The sequence below is a fragment of the Dromiciops gliroides genome, chromosome 1 (genome assembly GCF_019393635.1).
Source record: "Dromiciops gliroides isolate mDroGli1 chromosome 1, mDroGli1.pri, whole genome shotgun sequence".
Classification (NCBI taxonomy): domain Eukaryota; kingdom Metazoa; phylum Chordata; class Mammalia; order Microbiotheria; family Microbiotheriidae; genus Dromiciops; species Dromiciops gliroides.
Window position 1 is genome coordinate 264546836 of NC_057861.1, and position 15238 is coordinate 264562073.

General features: G+C 39.8%; 1 pseudogene; it reads left to right on the plus strand.

The window, feature by feature from the left end:
• Window positions 1-407: 407 nt before the first annotated feature.
• Window positions 408-1000, plus strand: LOC122748202 (annotated as a pseudogene).
• Window positions 1001-15238: the final 14238 nt, after the last annotated feature.

Below are 15238 nucleotides of genomic sequence, written 5' to 3' on the forward strand. Positions count from 1 at the left end.
TTTCAGTGTTACAAGTAGCTGCTGCAAAAGGAAACTGCCTCAGGGAGCTAGGTGGCCCAGTGGATAAAGCACTGGCCCCGAATTCAGGAGGACCTGAGTTCAAATTTGAAGTTTCCCAGAGATCAGGAGGAAGTAAGGGGAGAAAGAGAGGAAAGGAGGGCATGGGGGTGAAAGGTCAGACAGAAGTAGGAGAAGAGACAGAGGAAGAAACTGGAGAGAAGGAAAGATAGAGAAAGGAGCACAGTGAGACAGAAGGCCCCCCCTTTACACCCAGGACCCCATGCTTCCACAGGGGCACCTGTATCCCTAAACTCCCAATCCAACTGTGACTTCCACTTCCCTAACTCCCGACCCCCAATCACCCAACAGTGAGCCAGCATCATCACTATGAAATCAGAATGTTGTTGATGGAAAAGGAATCCACACTTACTCATACAGACCTTATTATACATATTCCGTTTGTGCATGTTGCTGGATGTGAGAAAGAAAAGGGTTTTAGCCCAAGATGTGCAAAGAAAGGTTGAGCTCACCTTTGAAGAAGACCTGACACTGGTAAATTTTCGTCTTTCTAATAGATTCTGTATTCTTTATATTACTGAAGCATATTCGGTGGTAGGAAAAGGCTTAGAAATGCCAATGATCTTCAAGGGATTTTTCTAGGTGAAAAAACACAGATGAGTGAACAGGACTTTGCAACAGTGCAAAAATTTGTTGTTTTGGAACTCAGAATGGAACTGCTTCCAGTGGCCAGCCAAATGGAAGCATCCCAGTTCATTATCCAACTGGTCTGGAACAAACTAAAGAGAGGAATAGGAATCCTTTTCTTAGGTATAAAACGTGGTCAGCTCTCTGAATCACCAGTACCTTGAACAGTACAGCAAATAAAAGGAATTGGCAAAGTTAAAGCTCTTTGCACATGCTGCAAGAGTTTGCAAGTACCCAAAAAGTGCACAAGGCATCTATCCAAGAATATGAACAGGTAGTTGGACATATATACTAGCAGAAAAAAAACCACATTATTTACACAAATGAAATGACATGGCACAATCCTATGATATTTGTTATTGTTGTTTTCCCAGCCCCATCAAATCTAAGATTGTGCTTTTCCTTGCCTATTTGAAAACCAAGGAATTGACTTTGGGGAGGGGGGATGGGGCAATGAGGGTTAAGTGACTTGCCCAGGGTCACACAGCTATTAAGTGTCAAATGTCTGGGGCTGGATTTGAACTCAGGTCCTCCTGAATCCAGGGCTAGTACTTTATCCACTGTGCCACCTAGCTGCCCAGGAATTGACTTTTGCATCTTATATCAAATTTTGAAAGGTAAAATCAATTTTGAACCACAATCCCTAGACTCATGTTTTAATCAGCTACTCTGACATTGTCTTAAACTAGCAGACCAGATACTGCTGCTCCTTGACCAATTGTCTCATGATGCTTTGTGTATGTGTGTGTGTGTGTGTGTGTGTGTGTGTGATTACCGAGATGATCACAACTCGAAGATGTGGTATCTTATTCTTTAGAAAACTAGGAATTTATACCAGTTTCAATTTTTAAAAGCAACAATCAACTTCAAACATTTTTTTTGCAGGGCAATGAGGGTTAAATGACTTGTCCAGGGTCATACAGCTAGTAAGTGTCAAGTGTCTGAGGCCAGATTTGAACTCAGGTCCTCCCGAATCCAAGACCAGTGCTTTATCCACTGTACCACCTAGTTGTCCCCAAACAATTTTTAAAATAATGGTATTGCCCTGACTCTAATACATCCCTCTCAGGCTTCCTCTGACATTTTAAGTGGTTGCTTAGAAAGTCAGAAGCAATAGCTAATGAAATCTTCACTCTCATGAATAGATGCTGCAGGTATCATGATGTTGCTAATCTTTAATTCTGATCATAAAAGTGTAACTGGCTTAAAGGCCTCCAATAGAAATGTAGTTTTTTATGCCTTAAAAAAGTTACCTTAGAGCAATTTTTCGGTTAAGGTGAATTCCTCAGGGTCACATAGCCAGTAAATATATGGGGAGAGGTTCAGGCCCAAGTTTTCTGAGATCTTAGGCCAACTTTGTATTCACTACACCATATAGAACTATAATTATATATTTAAAAATGCCCAGATGTTCAGGATCATCCTGACAAAATAGCTGAAAAGTACATTGAATTTTCTTCTTTTCATCTGGATATTATGTTATCATCTAGATATAACCTTGCTTTTATTGAAATGACATAGGTATTTGTAGAGGCTGAAGAAAAAAAGAGGATTTTTTTAATGGACAAAAATAATTTATTTCAGTCACTGAGCCCTTTCTGATGACCAAGGCATGATTATGAAATCGCATGAGAACACATACATCTGTAGAATTTGTGGTACAATCGCCCATGTACAGATGGCATGTGATAATTGATGATGTTCTCTCCATGTGACCAGAAATTTAATCTCTGGCACAAAGCACTAGGCCAGCCATCTGATAAAATCATGCAGGACATTTCTGTTAGTATGGCCTGGCCAATGAAAACCACAGTCAGTAAAGTTCTGCAGATCGAGGATTGGCAACATAGTTGGATTACCTATAGCACCCCACAAACAGCTGGATGGGAGTGTAAACAAATCCCCAAAAGAAGAACTAAAAACTGCTACATTATACAATTAACCCTTCAGATTAACAGATGGATTAATAGCTGGGCCCCCTGCCATGCCTCCACTGTGTTCTAACATGAGGGATATAAGCAATGTGGTCTAACAATGAATAGCTCTTGTGTTGGGGAGGAATCCTGTTCATTCATTCACTCATTCTATCTGTTGTGACCAGGCAAAAGAAAGTGTCTGGAAAGAATGATGAATATGAAGTCAGAAAACCTGGGTTCTGGTCCCTCTTCTTCTTCTCTAATTCTTAGGTTCCTTATCTACAAAATGAAAAGGGTAAGATGAAATGAACTCTGTGTTTCCTTGCTTTATGAACTTGGGTCTAGTCAAACTCATGCAGCTACATCAAAGAATCAGGCAAGGAAATAAACCTCAGTATATGCCACTACTTACTTTTTTTTTTTTTTTGCAGGCAATGGGGGTTAAGTGACTTGCCCAGGGTCACACAGCTAGTAAGTGTCAAGTGTCTGAGGCCGGATTTGAACTCAGGTACTCCTGAATTCAGGGCTGGTGCTTTAACCACTGTGCCATCTAGCTGCCCCGCCACTACTTACTTTTAAGATTATATTTTACTTTTTGTAATCAGCAGAAATACATCACCTCTTCCCCCACAACGGGGAATGAGATAGAAACAAATGACCTATTATAAACATGGATAATCAAGCAAATCAAATCTCTGTGTTGGTCATGTTCAAAATATATATGACCCCAACCACTACACACATATGTCTTATTCTGTACTGAGTCCTTTACTTCTGTATCAGGAGGTAGGTACAATGTTTCAGCATAGCTTCTTTGGAATTGTGGTTGGGTATTACTCTAATTAGAATTCCTAATTCTTTCAAAGTTATTTGATACTGTTCAGTCATTTCAGTTGGATCCAACTACTCATGACTCCATTTGGGGATTTCTTGGCAAAGACACTGGAGTAGTTTCCTTTTCCAGATCATTTTACGGTTGAGGGAACTGAAGCAAACAGGGTTAAGTGATTTGCCCAAGGACACATAGCTAGTAAGTGTCTTAGATGAGATTTGAACTCAGGAAGATGTCTTCCAGATTTCAGGCCTAGCGTTCTATCCACTGTTGTACCTAGATGCCCAACAATATTGTTGTCACTGTAAAATTTGTTCTCCTGGTCCTGATCATTTCACTCTGCGTTATTACATACAAACCTTCTCAGGTTTCTTACAGCACAGAATCATTCCATCACATCAATATACCATAACTTGTCCAGTCATCCTCCAGTTGGTGGGTACCCCTCATAGTTTCCTTCTTTGTTACCTCTAAAAATCCTATATGTACTTTTGCACATTAGAATTTGTTTTGTTTAAGACTTAAATCTACCCTCCCTCTGATTCCCCTTTCTTCTTCCCTTCCTCTGTTATTTCCCTGTGAAGTAAAATGTGGTTTTGTATACAACTGTATTGCATATTTCTTCCTATGATCAGTTCAGATAAAAGTGAAGTTCCAGGTTCAACCACTCGCTCACCTCCTCCTACTTTTTTATATAGACTTCTACTTGACCACATTGATTTTGTGACATAATTTCCCCCATCTTTCTGCTCCTTTCCCCCAACTACCAGTGTATTCTTTTTCCCCATCTCTTTCCATTCTTCTTTTAAGATTATCATGACATGATAAAGGCAGCTAGGTGGTGCAATGGATTCAACACTGGCCCTGAAGTTAGGAGAACCTGAGTTCAAATCTCACCTCAGACACTTACTAGCTGTGTGACCATGGGCAAGTCACTTACCCCCAATTGCCTTAAACATTAGGGGCCATCTCCAGTCATCTTGATATGTATCTTGCCACTGGACCAGATGGCTCTGGAGGAGAGAGTGAGGTTGGTAACCTTGCATAGCACCCCCTCATTTAGTGCAAGCCATGACATTACCTCCCCATGTCATAGTCCTCTTAGTGAATGAACATAACAAAACCATTCCTGGGCCCTCTGTCTAATTAGACTTCCTCTATGAGCCTGATGATGATAAGATTCAGAGGGGACACATATGTCATCTCCCTATTTTAGAATGTAAGCATTTAATTCATGTTTGGTCCCTTAGGAGTGTTCATTCATATTTACCATTTTACATTTATCTTAACTCCCGTGTTTAAATTTTAATGAGTATCTAGGTGGTACAGTGGATAGAGCAGTGGCCCTAGTATCAGGAAGACCTGAGTTCAAATCTAGCCTCAGACACTTATTAGCTGTGTGACCTGGATAAATCCCTTAACCTCTGTCTGCCCCAATTTACTCAGCTGTGAAATGAGTATAATAATAGCACCTACATTTCCAGGTTGTTGTGAGGATCAAATGAGATCATATTGGTAAAGCATTTAGCACAGTGTTTGGCACATAGTAGGTGCTTAATAACTGTTTGTTTCCTTCCTTCAGAGTTTCTACCTATCTCTGTTCTTTTCATCAGGAATGCCTGGAAGTCCTCTATTTTATTAAATGTTCATTTTCCCCCGGTAGGATTATACTGAGTTTTATACTATAATTATTCTTGGCTATAATCCTATATCTTTTGACTTCTGGAGTATTAAATATCAGTCTACCTATTCCTTACTTATAATGATTACTAAGTTGTATGTGATCTTGATTGTGGTTCCTCAGCTCTTGTATTCTTTATTTCTGACCATTTTTAATACAGACTCCTCTTTGAGGAGAGAACAGGTAGATTCTTTCTTTTTCTCTTTGCCCTCTGGTTCTATGAGATCTGGGTAGTTTTCTTTGAAAATTTCTTGAAATATGATGTTTAGGCTCTCTTTTTTGGTCATAGAATTCAGGTAACTCAATTGTTCTTAAATTTTTCCTCATTGATCTAGTATTTCAGTTCAGTCATTTTTACTATGAGATACCTTACATTTATTTACTTCTATTTTTCCCAATATTTTGACTTTAAAGAATTTTTTGTGGCCTCATGGAATCATCAGCTTCTAGTTGGTACATTCTAATTTACAGGGAGTCTGTTGCTTGGGTGAGGTTTTGTACTTCTTGTACCAATCTGTTCATTCCCTTTCCCATTCTTTATTTCTTAGCTCTCATTACTTTTCCAATTTTCCCTCTAGTGATCTTATTTCATTTATAAAAAAAAATTAAACATTTTTGTTTTGTTTCTTCTAGGAATTCTAGTTGAATTTATGCCCAAGCTGTGATTTTCTTTGAGGTTTTGCTTGTAGATATTTTGGAAAAATACTCTTCTTTTTTTTATCTGGAGTATCCCTGTCACCATTATAGATTTTTATAATGAGATTCTCTTTATTTGTTTGCTTGATCATTCTTCCAGCCTGTTTACTGACCTCAGATTTGGTGTTAGTTATAAGCTCTGAATACTTATGGAGAGAAGATTTGGGCTGACCCTATTATTGCATTTTGGGGGTACTGAATGCTGTGTTATTTCCAAATTCCAGAATCAGCTCAGGCTGGTGATTGACAAACTCTCAGTGTTCCCAAAGTGTTCTGATTCAAAGTAAAGTATGATTGCTGCCCTCACGGTCTCAACTCTGCAATTTTCTAACCGGAATTTGGGTCTGAACAATAGTAACATATCTCTGGGCTCAGAAACTCTCAGCCACATGGGAAGTTCTGCTTGTTCAGAGGGACAGAATTGGCTTGCATTTGGACTTAGATTCCTCTTTAGCCTTCAGACTGAATTAAAAGCTGTAATAGAGACCCCACTCCATTACTGGAATAAAAGTTTCTAGTCATTGAAGCTGTTGCTTCTGAAGTTGCTCCTCTCTTGGTACACAGCCCAGGACTTGCAATGGCTCCTTATCCCTGAATATCACCCCTGGTTACAGGTCCCCTCCTAATTTTGCCCTGGATCTATGTCCCAGAAATGGATATAGCAAGTGACAAAGCTGCAAGTTCTCATCAATTTCTATATCTTGAACAAGGTCAAAGATGCCCAGTATGGCTCTGAAACCTCTGCTTGCTCATGTATGCACCCTCTCCATTGCCCTGGAGTGCTCCATAGCATGCTTATGCCCAGACCACATCTCCAGTGTCCCTGGACATCTTTCTCTAATTCTCTATGCTGACCTGAGCTGGAAAAATGACTCACCATGACTTTTTTTCTTCCCATTAGGATTCAGTATGGTGCGTTTTATAGATCTGATTGAAGCAGTTTTGGGGGGAGTACGGGGTTGGGGGTTTTTTTGGACATGTAGTAAATAATTCCACTATTGTTTCCCATACCTGTGGGAAAATAGGAGTTTTGCAAAACTATCAAAACCATTATAAGATGATAGGATCATAGACTTAGATATAGAAGGGCTCTGGAAGGTTATCCAGTTTAACTTCCTCCTTTTACAAAAGAGAAAATTGAGGCCCACAGATGTTAAGTGATTTGGCCAAGGTCATACAGATGGTGAATAATGGAGAAGAGTTTTGAACCAAGGTTTTCTAATTCCTGAAAAAAATTATTAACTATATTTAATCTGAAAAATTTATAACTGTACTTATATAAAAAATTATGACTGTGAAAAATTATAACTAGAAAAATGACAAGTGGGCCGTAAGTCCCTTCACAGTCGCTATTCAAATGTAAAAATATTTTAACCAACTTGTGGGCCTAATCTGTGGACTTTTGGCTGGCTATCTGACTGCGTTTATCTAGTAAAGCTATAGCTGGCTATTAGCTGCCTAAACCAGTCTGCAAGGGCCTGTTCCTTTCCCCCACTGCCTCTCAGACTGATAAGAAAAAAAGGATTAAAATGCTTCTTTTAATTAAAGCAAATATGGGGTTTATTTAGGTGAATAAATTTAGAGTTAAATGTCGAAACAAGGATAACAAAAGTAAAATACAACCTGTCAGCTTTTTAAACTCTCTGCCACCTCTTGCCTATGGGTGTGCTGGGCCAGTCTGCGCTAACTTTCTCAGTCCTGTGCTTCTTTTTTTAGTTTGTTTGGTTGGTTGGTTTGGGGTTTTTTTAGTGAGGCAATTGGGGTTAAGTGACTTGCCCAGAGTCACACAGCTAGTAAGTGTTAAGTGTCTGAGGCTGGATTTGAACTCAGGTCCTCCTGACTCCAGGGCCTGTGCTCTATCCACTGCGCCACCTAGCTGCTCCCCCGCCCCCCCCTCCCCGCCCTGCCTTCTTTTAACTCAAAAGCCCTCTGCTTCACTGCTCCACTCCTTTCTTCTAACTCCAAGCCCCCTTTCACTTTGTCGACCCCCCCTTTACATCTCACTTCCCTCTCTGTACCATAGCGAACCCCCTGAAAAGCCCCTAACTCCATCCTCATTCCTCTGGTGTCTCTTTACCTTCTCACCAGCTCTTTCTCAGTCTCTGATAGCAATAGTGACAAACCCTTTTACATCTCCCTGCATCTCTTTTTATTAACCTTCTCTCTCAGGTGAAATTTGGGCTGCCCCCCACCAGGACTGGCTGAGCCCCATGCTGCCCAGGACGGGAGCTGGTGGCTGGGAGAAGCAATCCCAGTGTGTCTCTCGGGTTTTTCATGCACACAGTTTAGCCAGGCTCAGAGGCCCCACCCCCACCCCCCCAGCTGAAACAGAGGGGGAGGGGCAGCTAGGCTCAGAGAGCCTGAGGCTAATTTTAATGCCTACACTACAATTACTGAGTTCTTGCCCTGAGACACATTGCCTCCTTCATCCCAAGTGTCAACTCAATTTTAGGCTGATTCAATTCTCAGAACATCTAAAGGCATTGTTGTTGTTGTTGTTGTTGTTGTTCAATCCTTTCAGTCATGTCTGACCCTTTGTGCTTCGGTTTGGGTCTTTTTCTTGGCAAAGATAGTAGAGTGATTTGCTATTTCTTTTCTCTAGCTCATTTTACAGATGAGGAACTGAAGCAAACAGGGTTAAGTGACTTGCCCAGGGTCACGCAGCTAGTGTTTGAGGCCAGATTTGAACTCATGAAGATGAGTCTTTCTGATTCCAAGTCCAGTGCTCTATCCATTGTACACTTAGCTGCCCTAAAGCCACTGTGGCATAGTGGAAAGGTCAGTGGACCAAGGATCTGAAAGCCTGAATTCTAGACTTAGATCTTGCACCATCTGTGTTAGTCTGGGTAATTCACTTTGCCTTTCTGGGTGGGATTCCATCCCCTCAGCAGAAAGGAATTCGAGAACAAAAAGACTCTCATCCATGTGAGCCAAGGTGAGAAAATTAGCCTGAGCCTTAGAGAGGAAGTAGTGTCACCTCTCAACCAGTTCTCAGACAGAGGAAACATCTTGGGTCCCAAGTCTCCAACCCTTATATATAAAATGAATGAATTGGATTAAGTAATTTTCAGGCCTTTTGTGAGTAATCTTTTCTTCAATGTTTCAGTAATTCCATGATTTCATTGGAATGGATACTCCACCTATCTGTGCAGGTTACAACTTCTCTAACAGTCTTATCTGGCCCAATTTTCTTTATACCTTCCAGTAAATTCTTCATAGAGGATTTTCCTGGGACTCTGGCGATCTTCCTGAGCTTCTTTTAAAATGTTATGGGTAGGGGCAGCTAGGTGGCGCAGTGGATAGAGCACCGGCCCTGGAGTCAGGAGTACCTGAGTTCAAATCCGGCCTCAGACACTTAACACTTACTAGCTGTGTGACCCTGGGCAAGTCACTTAACCCCAATTGCCTCACTAAAAAAAAAAAAAAAAATGTTATGGGTAGACTGCTAGGTGTATATCCCAGAAACATCCCCCAAAAGAGAAAAAAACCTATTTGTATAAAAATATTTCTAGTAGCTCTTTTTGTGGTGGTTAAGAATTGGAAATCAAAGGAATGCCCATCAAACTGTGGTATATGATGGTGATGGAATATTATTGTGCTTTAAGAAATGATAAGCAGAATGACTTCAGAAAGGCCTGGAAAGACTTGTATGAACTGATGTATATTGAAGTGATCAGAACCAAGAGAACATTGTACACAGAAAGAGCAATATTGTTTGATGAGGAACTGTGAATGACTTGACTATTCTCAACAATACAATGATGCAAGACTATCCCAAAAGACTGTTGATGAAACATACTATCCACTTTCTTTAATTTTTTCTTTTAATTAAGTTTTCTTGTACAAAATGACAAACATGGTAATATTTTACATAATCATACATGTATAACCCATACATGATTGTTTGCCACCTCAGGCAGGGGAGGAAGGGAAAGAGGGATAAAAATTGGAACCCAAAACTATAAATAAAAATGTTTATTATTATTATTTTTTATTATTTTTTGTGGGGCAATGAGGGTTAAGTGACTTGGCCAGGGTCACACAGCTAGTAAGTATCAAGTGTCTGAGGCCGGATTTGAACTCAGGTCCTCCTGAATCCAAGGCCAGTGCTTTATCCAATGCGCCACCTAGCTGCCCCTATTATTTTTAAAAAATGTTATTGGTAACAAGGCAGCATGTAGGTTCTGTTGACACAATGGAAAGAGCACTGGATCTAGAATTAGTTAACATGGCTTCAAACCTCACCTCAGGCATTCTGTAGCTACGTGACCTTGGATAAGTTAGTTAACTTGCCTGAGCCTCTGAGCACAAAGAAGGAGTTAGGCTAAATAACCTTTATATGCCCTTTCTAGCTCAAAATCTACCATTGTAATTCATTATGATTTCTTTGCTATGGAAACTCTCCTCCAATGATCACAATATATCTATAACTTATAGTCTTAGAGACATGCAGTGTCTGGAAAGAACATCGGATGTAGAATCAGAGGACCTGTGTTAAAACGCCAGTTTTGCCTGTCTAGGCCTCAATTTCCTCATCTAAGTCACTTTCCAGATCAAAATCTATGATCCACTGGTAGTTGCTTGAGGCTCAGAGAGTTAAGTGATCTCTCCATGATAACATGACTAATAAAGTTCAGAGGTAGAATTTGATCTCAGGTCTTCCTGAATTCCCCGCCTAACACCTTATTCATTATGCCAAGCTGTTTCTCTTTGGTTGTTACTCAGTGGTTTCAGTAGGGTCTGACTCTTTCCCCCCTTTTGGAGTTTTCTTGGCAAAGATACTGGCATGGTTTGCCATTTCCTTCTCCAGCTTATTTTACAAATAAGGAAACTGAGGCAAACATAGTTAAGTGACTTACCTGGGGTCAGCAAGTAGGTGTCTGGGGTCAGATTTGAATTTAGGTCTTCTTGACTCCAGGCTTGGAACTCTATCCACTCTACCAACTAACTGCCCTAAGCTCCTTCTCTACCAGTGAAATATTTGCAGTAAGTGGAGGTCGAAAGGGGGATCGATAGGATCAATTTAGTAAGCTTACAGGAAGGTGATTCTTTGTTCAGGATGTTGAATACATCTCCCTATGGTTGGTGTGGACATGACCTTTGAAACTTTGTTGAGATAAGGAGTCTTCATCTCAAAGACATTCTCTGATTAAGTCTGGGGCTACCCCTCACCATTGCCATGAACTGATGAACCTGGATTCTTAGAAGGATATACTCTTGTGGGAGGAATCACACCCACAAAGGGGGAGCAGACAAGCCTGCTCAGCCCCTTTTGCTCCCTTCTGCCTTTCTTTTGGAGAAATAGTGAGAGTAAAGGGGTGTGTGTGTGTGTGTGTGTGTGTGTGTGTGTGTGTGTGTGTGTGTGTGTGTACACACAGGGGAAAGGGAAATACCCCTCCCTAAGAGCCTTTAATAGTTTTCTAGGCACAGGAACAAATGACAGAGGCAAACATGCTCTCATCCATGTGACTTGAGATGAGAAAATTAGCCTGAGTCTTGAAGAGACTTTAACCTTTCAATCATAACCTTTCAATCATTTGTCAACTATAGACAAGGGAACTATCTTGGGCCCCAAGTCTCCATCCCTGTTTGAAAAGTGGTAAAGAACTTCCTCCTTTCAATCCCACAAAAAACTTCTTTTTTTTCTTTTTGCCTTAAACACCATGCCTTCTCAATCTACCTATTGGTTGTTGTTTTTTTATATTCAAATGTCTCTTGTTTGATGCTTTCTTTCCCAAGGAGTAGGCGTTCTTGTTCTAAAGGACTATATATATCTCTCCTGCCTACCAACCTCCCAAAGAGAGGCAGGAAACATTCATGAGCAGTGTGGTTCCTGAACCTCTTATTTAGAGGAAGGGATATTTTCTGGGTAACTCAGACTTGGGGACTGCCTCATAAGTAACCCCAAATTCAAGAACTCAGTATGCCGGGAGAATCACTAACAAGGGGGTAGATACAGTGGCAATATAAGGGAGTAAGGGATTTGGATCTTGCTCTGCTATTGCTACTTTTTTTTAAGTGGGGATCTAATGAGAAGGCATATTTCTTGTCTAGCAATCTCAAATTTATTTTCCTCCTAAAGAAGGGTTGAAAAAGGAAGGAAAGAAGGAGAAGGAAGGAAGGGAGAAAAAGGGAGGGAGGGAAGGAGGGGAGGACTTATTAAATGACTACCATGTTACAGGCACTGTACTAATTTTTTTTTGGGGGGGGGGCTGGGCAATGGGGGTTAAGTGACTTGCCCAGGGTCACACAGCTAGTAAGTGTCAAGTGTCTGAGGCCGGATTTGAACTCAGGTCCTCCTGAATTCAGGGCTGGTGCTCTATCCACTGCGCCACCTAGCTGCTCCCTGTACTAAATTCTTTACAAATATTATCTCATATGATCTTCACAACAACCTTGGGAGGTAGGTGCTACTATTCTTTTCATTTTATAGTTGAGGAAACTGAGGCAGAGAGGTTAAGTGATTTGCCAAGAACACAGAGCTAAAAGTAAATGAAGATTAGATTAGATTAGATTAGATTAGATTAGATTAGATTAGATTAGATTAGATTAGATCTCAGATCTCCTGACATTAGAACTGATGCAAAGTTAAGTGAGCAGAACTAGGAGAACATTGTACACAATAATAGCAATATTATAATGGTGATCAATTGTGATAGACTTGGCAATTTTGATCAATACAATGATCCATCCATGACAATTCCAAAGGACTCTTGATGTAAAATGTAATCTACCTCCAGAGAGAAAACAAAGGAAGTCTGAATGCAGATTGAAACATATTTTTTCCACTTTATTCTTCTTGCTTTTTTTTGCAACATGACTAATATAGAAGTATGTTTTGCATGACTTTACATGTATGATGGGTATCATATTTCTTGCCTTCTCAATGGGTGGGAAAAGAGCTAGAGAAAGAGAAAGATTTTGGAACCCATTTTTTTAAAATGAGTGTAAAAAAATAAAACAAAATGAATGAATTAATGAATGAATAAAAAAGTACTCTTGTCTTCCCAGCCCTGAGCATAGAATTCTATCCGCAGAGCCCCCTAGCTTCCCTCAGTTTGAATAATAGAAGCCATGTGGTGTGATGAAAATAGAGGGATCAGGAAAGACCTGGGTTTGATTCTTGGCTTCAATACTTGTTAGCTACGTGAACTGGAGCAAATTATTTAATCTTTCTGAGCCTTAGTTTCCCACTTGTAAAATAGGGAAACTGCAAAATATCTATGTCACAGAGATGTTGTAAGGAAAGTGCTTTATGGAACTTAAAAGCACTACATAAATCTGCCTTGTTATTTCCCATACTGAGGCTTATTATCTACTTTTTGCCATCAGTTCACATGAGTTTCTGAGAACTTATTGTTTTTTCCCTTATTACTTTGGCTTTTTACTACCCAGAAGAAAGAACTTCTGTGGTCAGTCTTCCCAAATTATTGGTAAAATGTTAAGTGAAGCTGGTCTGAGTACTAAAGTCTAAGGAATTCCACTATAAATGTTTCTTCTTTCAGAAAAAAAAAATTCCTTTAACCCTATACTCCAACTGTCATTAGGTGAGTTTTCAATCCATGACAGAATAATTTTTCTTGTCCTATTGTTGATGAAATGTAGCATTTTGTTGAGACTCTTTAGAGTTTCATGTTTCTTCTTGCCACACATTGCAAATGAGTGACCTATTTTGCATAAGTTAGATATAGTAATAACATGTATCAAGCAATATTTTCATACAGGCAATGTGGCATAGTAGATAGGGTAATGGACTGCGAATGGGAAAGTCAAGACAACAAGCATCCATCAGTCACCTTTTAGGTTCAAGGCACTCTGCTAAGTACTGGGGATACAAAGAAATGCTAAAATAATACCTGCTCTCAAGGAGCTCAGAATCAAACATGCAAGCAAATATGTTTAAAAGGATTTCTACACAATAAATGGGAGATATTCTTAGAGGGAAGGCACAAGCATAAAGAGGCACCAAGAAAGTCTACTTCCAAAAGGTGGGATTGTAACTGAGATGGGAAAAAAGCCAAAGAAGCTAGAGAGACCAGGAGGCAAAGAAAATGAAGGAGAGAATTTCAGGTATGATGCACCTGGTAAAGATCTGGGTTTGTATACTACCTCAGATACTTTAAGCTGTGTGACACTTGGAAGTTAACTACCTTGGACTTCAGATCCTACCAACCTCACCAGATTGTTGTGAAGGTCGAAATGAGGTAATGTATATACAGCCCTTTACAAACCTTGAAACACTATATAAAAGTGAGCCATTATTATTTAGGTTTCAGTCCACCACAGTGAAGCAAAAAGGTACCTAAGGTGTTTTCACTGGAGAATGTCTTGTACAGTTTTAAATTGATTAAAATCAACAAAGAGAAAAGCATTGATTAAATGCTCACTAGCATTAGTTAAACTCTGGGAATATAGTAAAAGGTAAAAACCATTCCTGCCCTCAAAGGCCATTCTTCCTAGTGGAGGGAGACTATATAAATAATTAGGTTCATACAATATTCGTGTAAATGTGTACATCATGTAACATGCATGCATAATAAACACATGCACATATATGTATGCCTTGTGGATGGATAGGAAAGGCCTCCTACAGAAGGTGAGATTTGAAGGTCAAGGAAATAGAGGTAGAAGTTAGAAGGGAGAGCATTCCAAGCATGGGGGCTGCCAATACAAAGGCAAGAAGATGTTGGATGGAAGTCCATGAGGGAGAAATAAAAAGTAAATTCTGTGGCTGCATCACAGAGTGCATGAGGCAAAGTGAAATAGAGGAAAATGGGAAAAGCTGAAATGTGATTTGCACAGACAGATTATAAAATTCAAAGAATAACATTTACCATTCATTTCCCTTTGCCTAGTTAGAGGTGTAAACAAAGAACTTTAAACACAAGCCACTCCCTATTCAACAAATAGCCTTGTGAAATTCTTATTTGTCTTTGGACTTAAAATTCAAAGCTGTTTATAACCTATCACTGAGGTTTATAGAATTTTAAATAATCGAATGTCTCTTCAGTATGACTCAACTAAGAATCTGATTTGACACAATTTCCTTCAAAGGTTGAAAGAAATGAAGCTGCTCATTCCCTCCACCTCCCATTTCCCCCAACCCAACCCAACTCACTCCAACCCATCCCCACCAAAAAAAATTGAATGGCTTCTTACTTTTATTTAACACTAAATTCCCCCCACCCCCACCCCAAAAATTATTATTTCAGGAATCAAATTCTTCTCTACCATTGTTCTAGCATAAAATAGGGTTGTAGATTAAGAACTAGAAGGGATTTTAGGGGTCAAGTCCAACTCTCTTATTTTATAGGAAACTGAGGGCCAGAGAAAGTCCAATGACTTGTCCAGGATCACACAATTAGTAAGTGTCCAAGGTGATATGTGAAGCCAAGTCTTTTTGACACC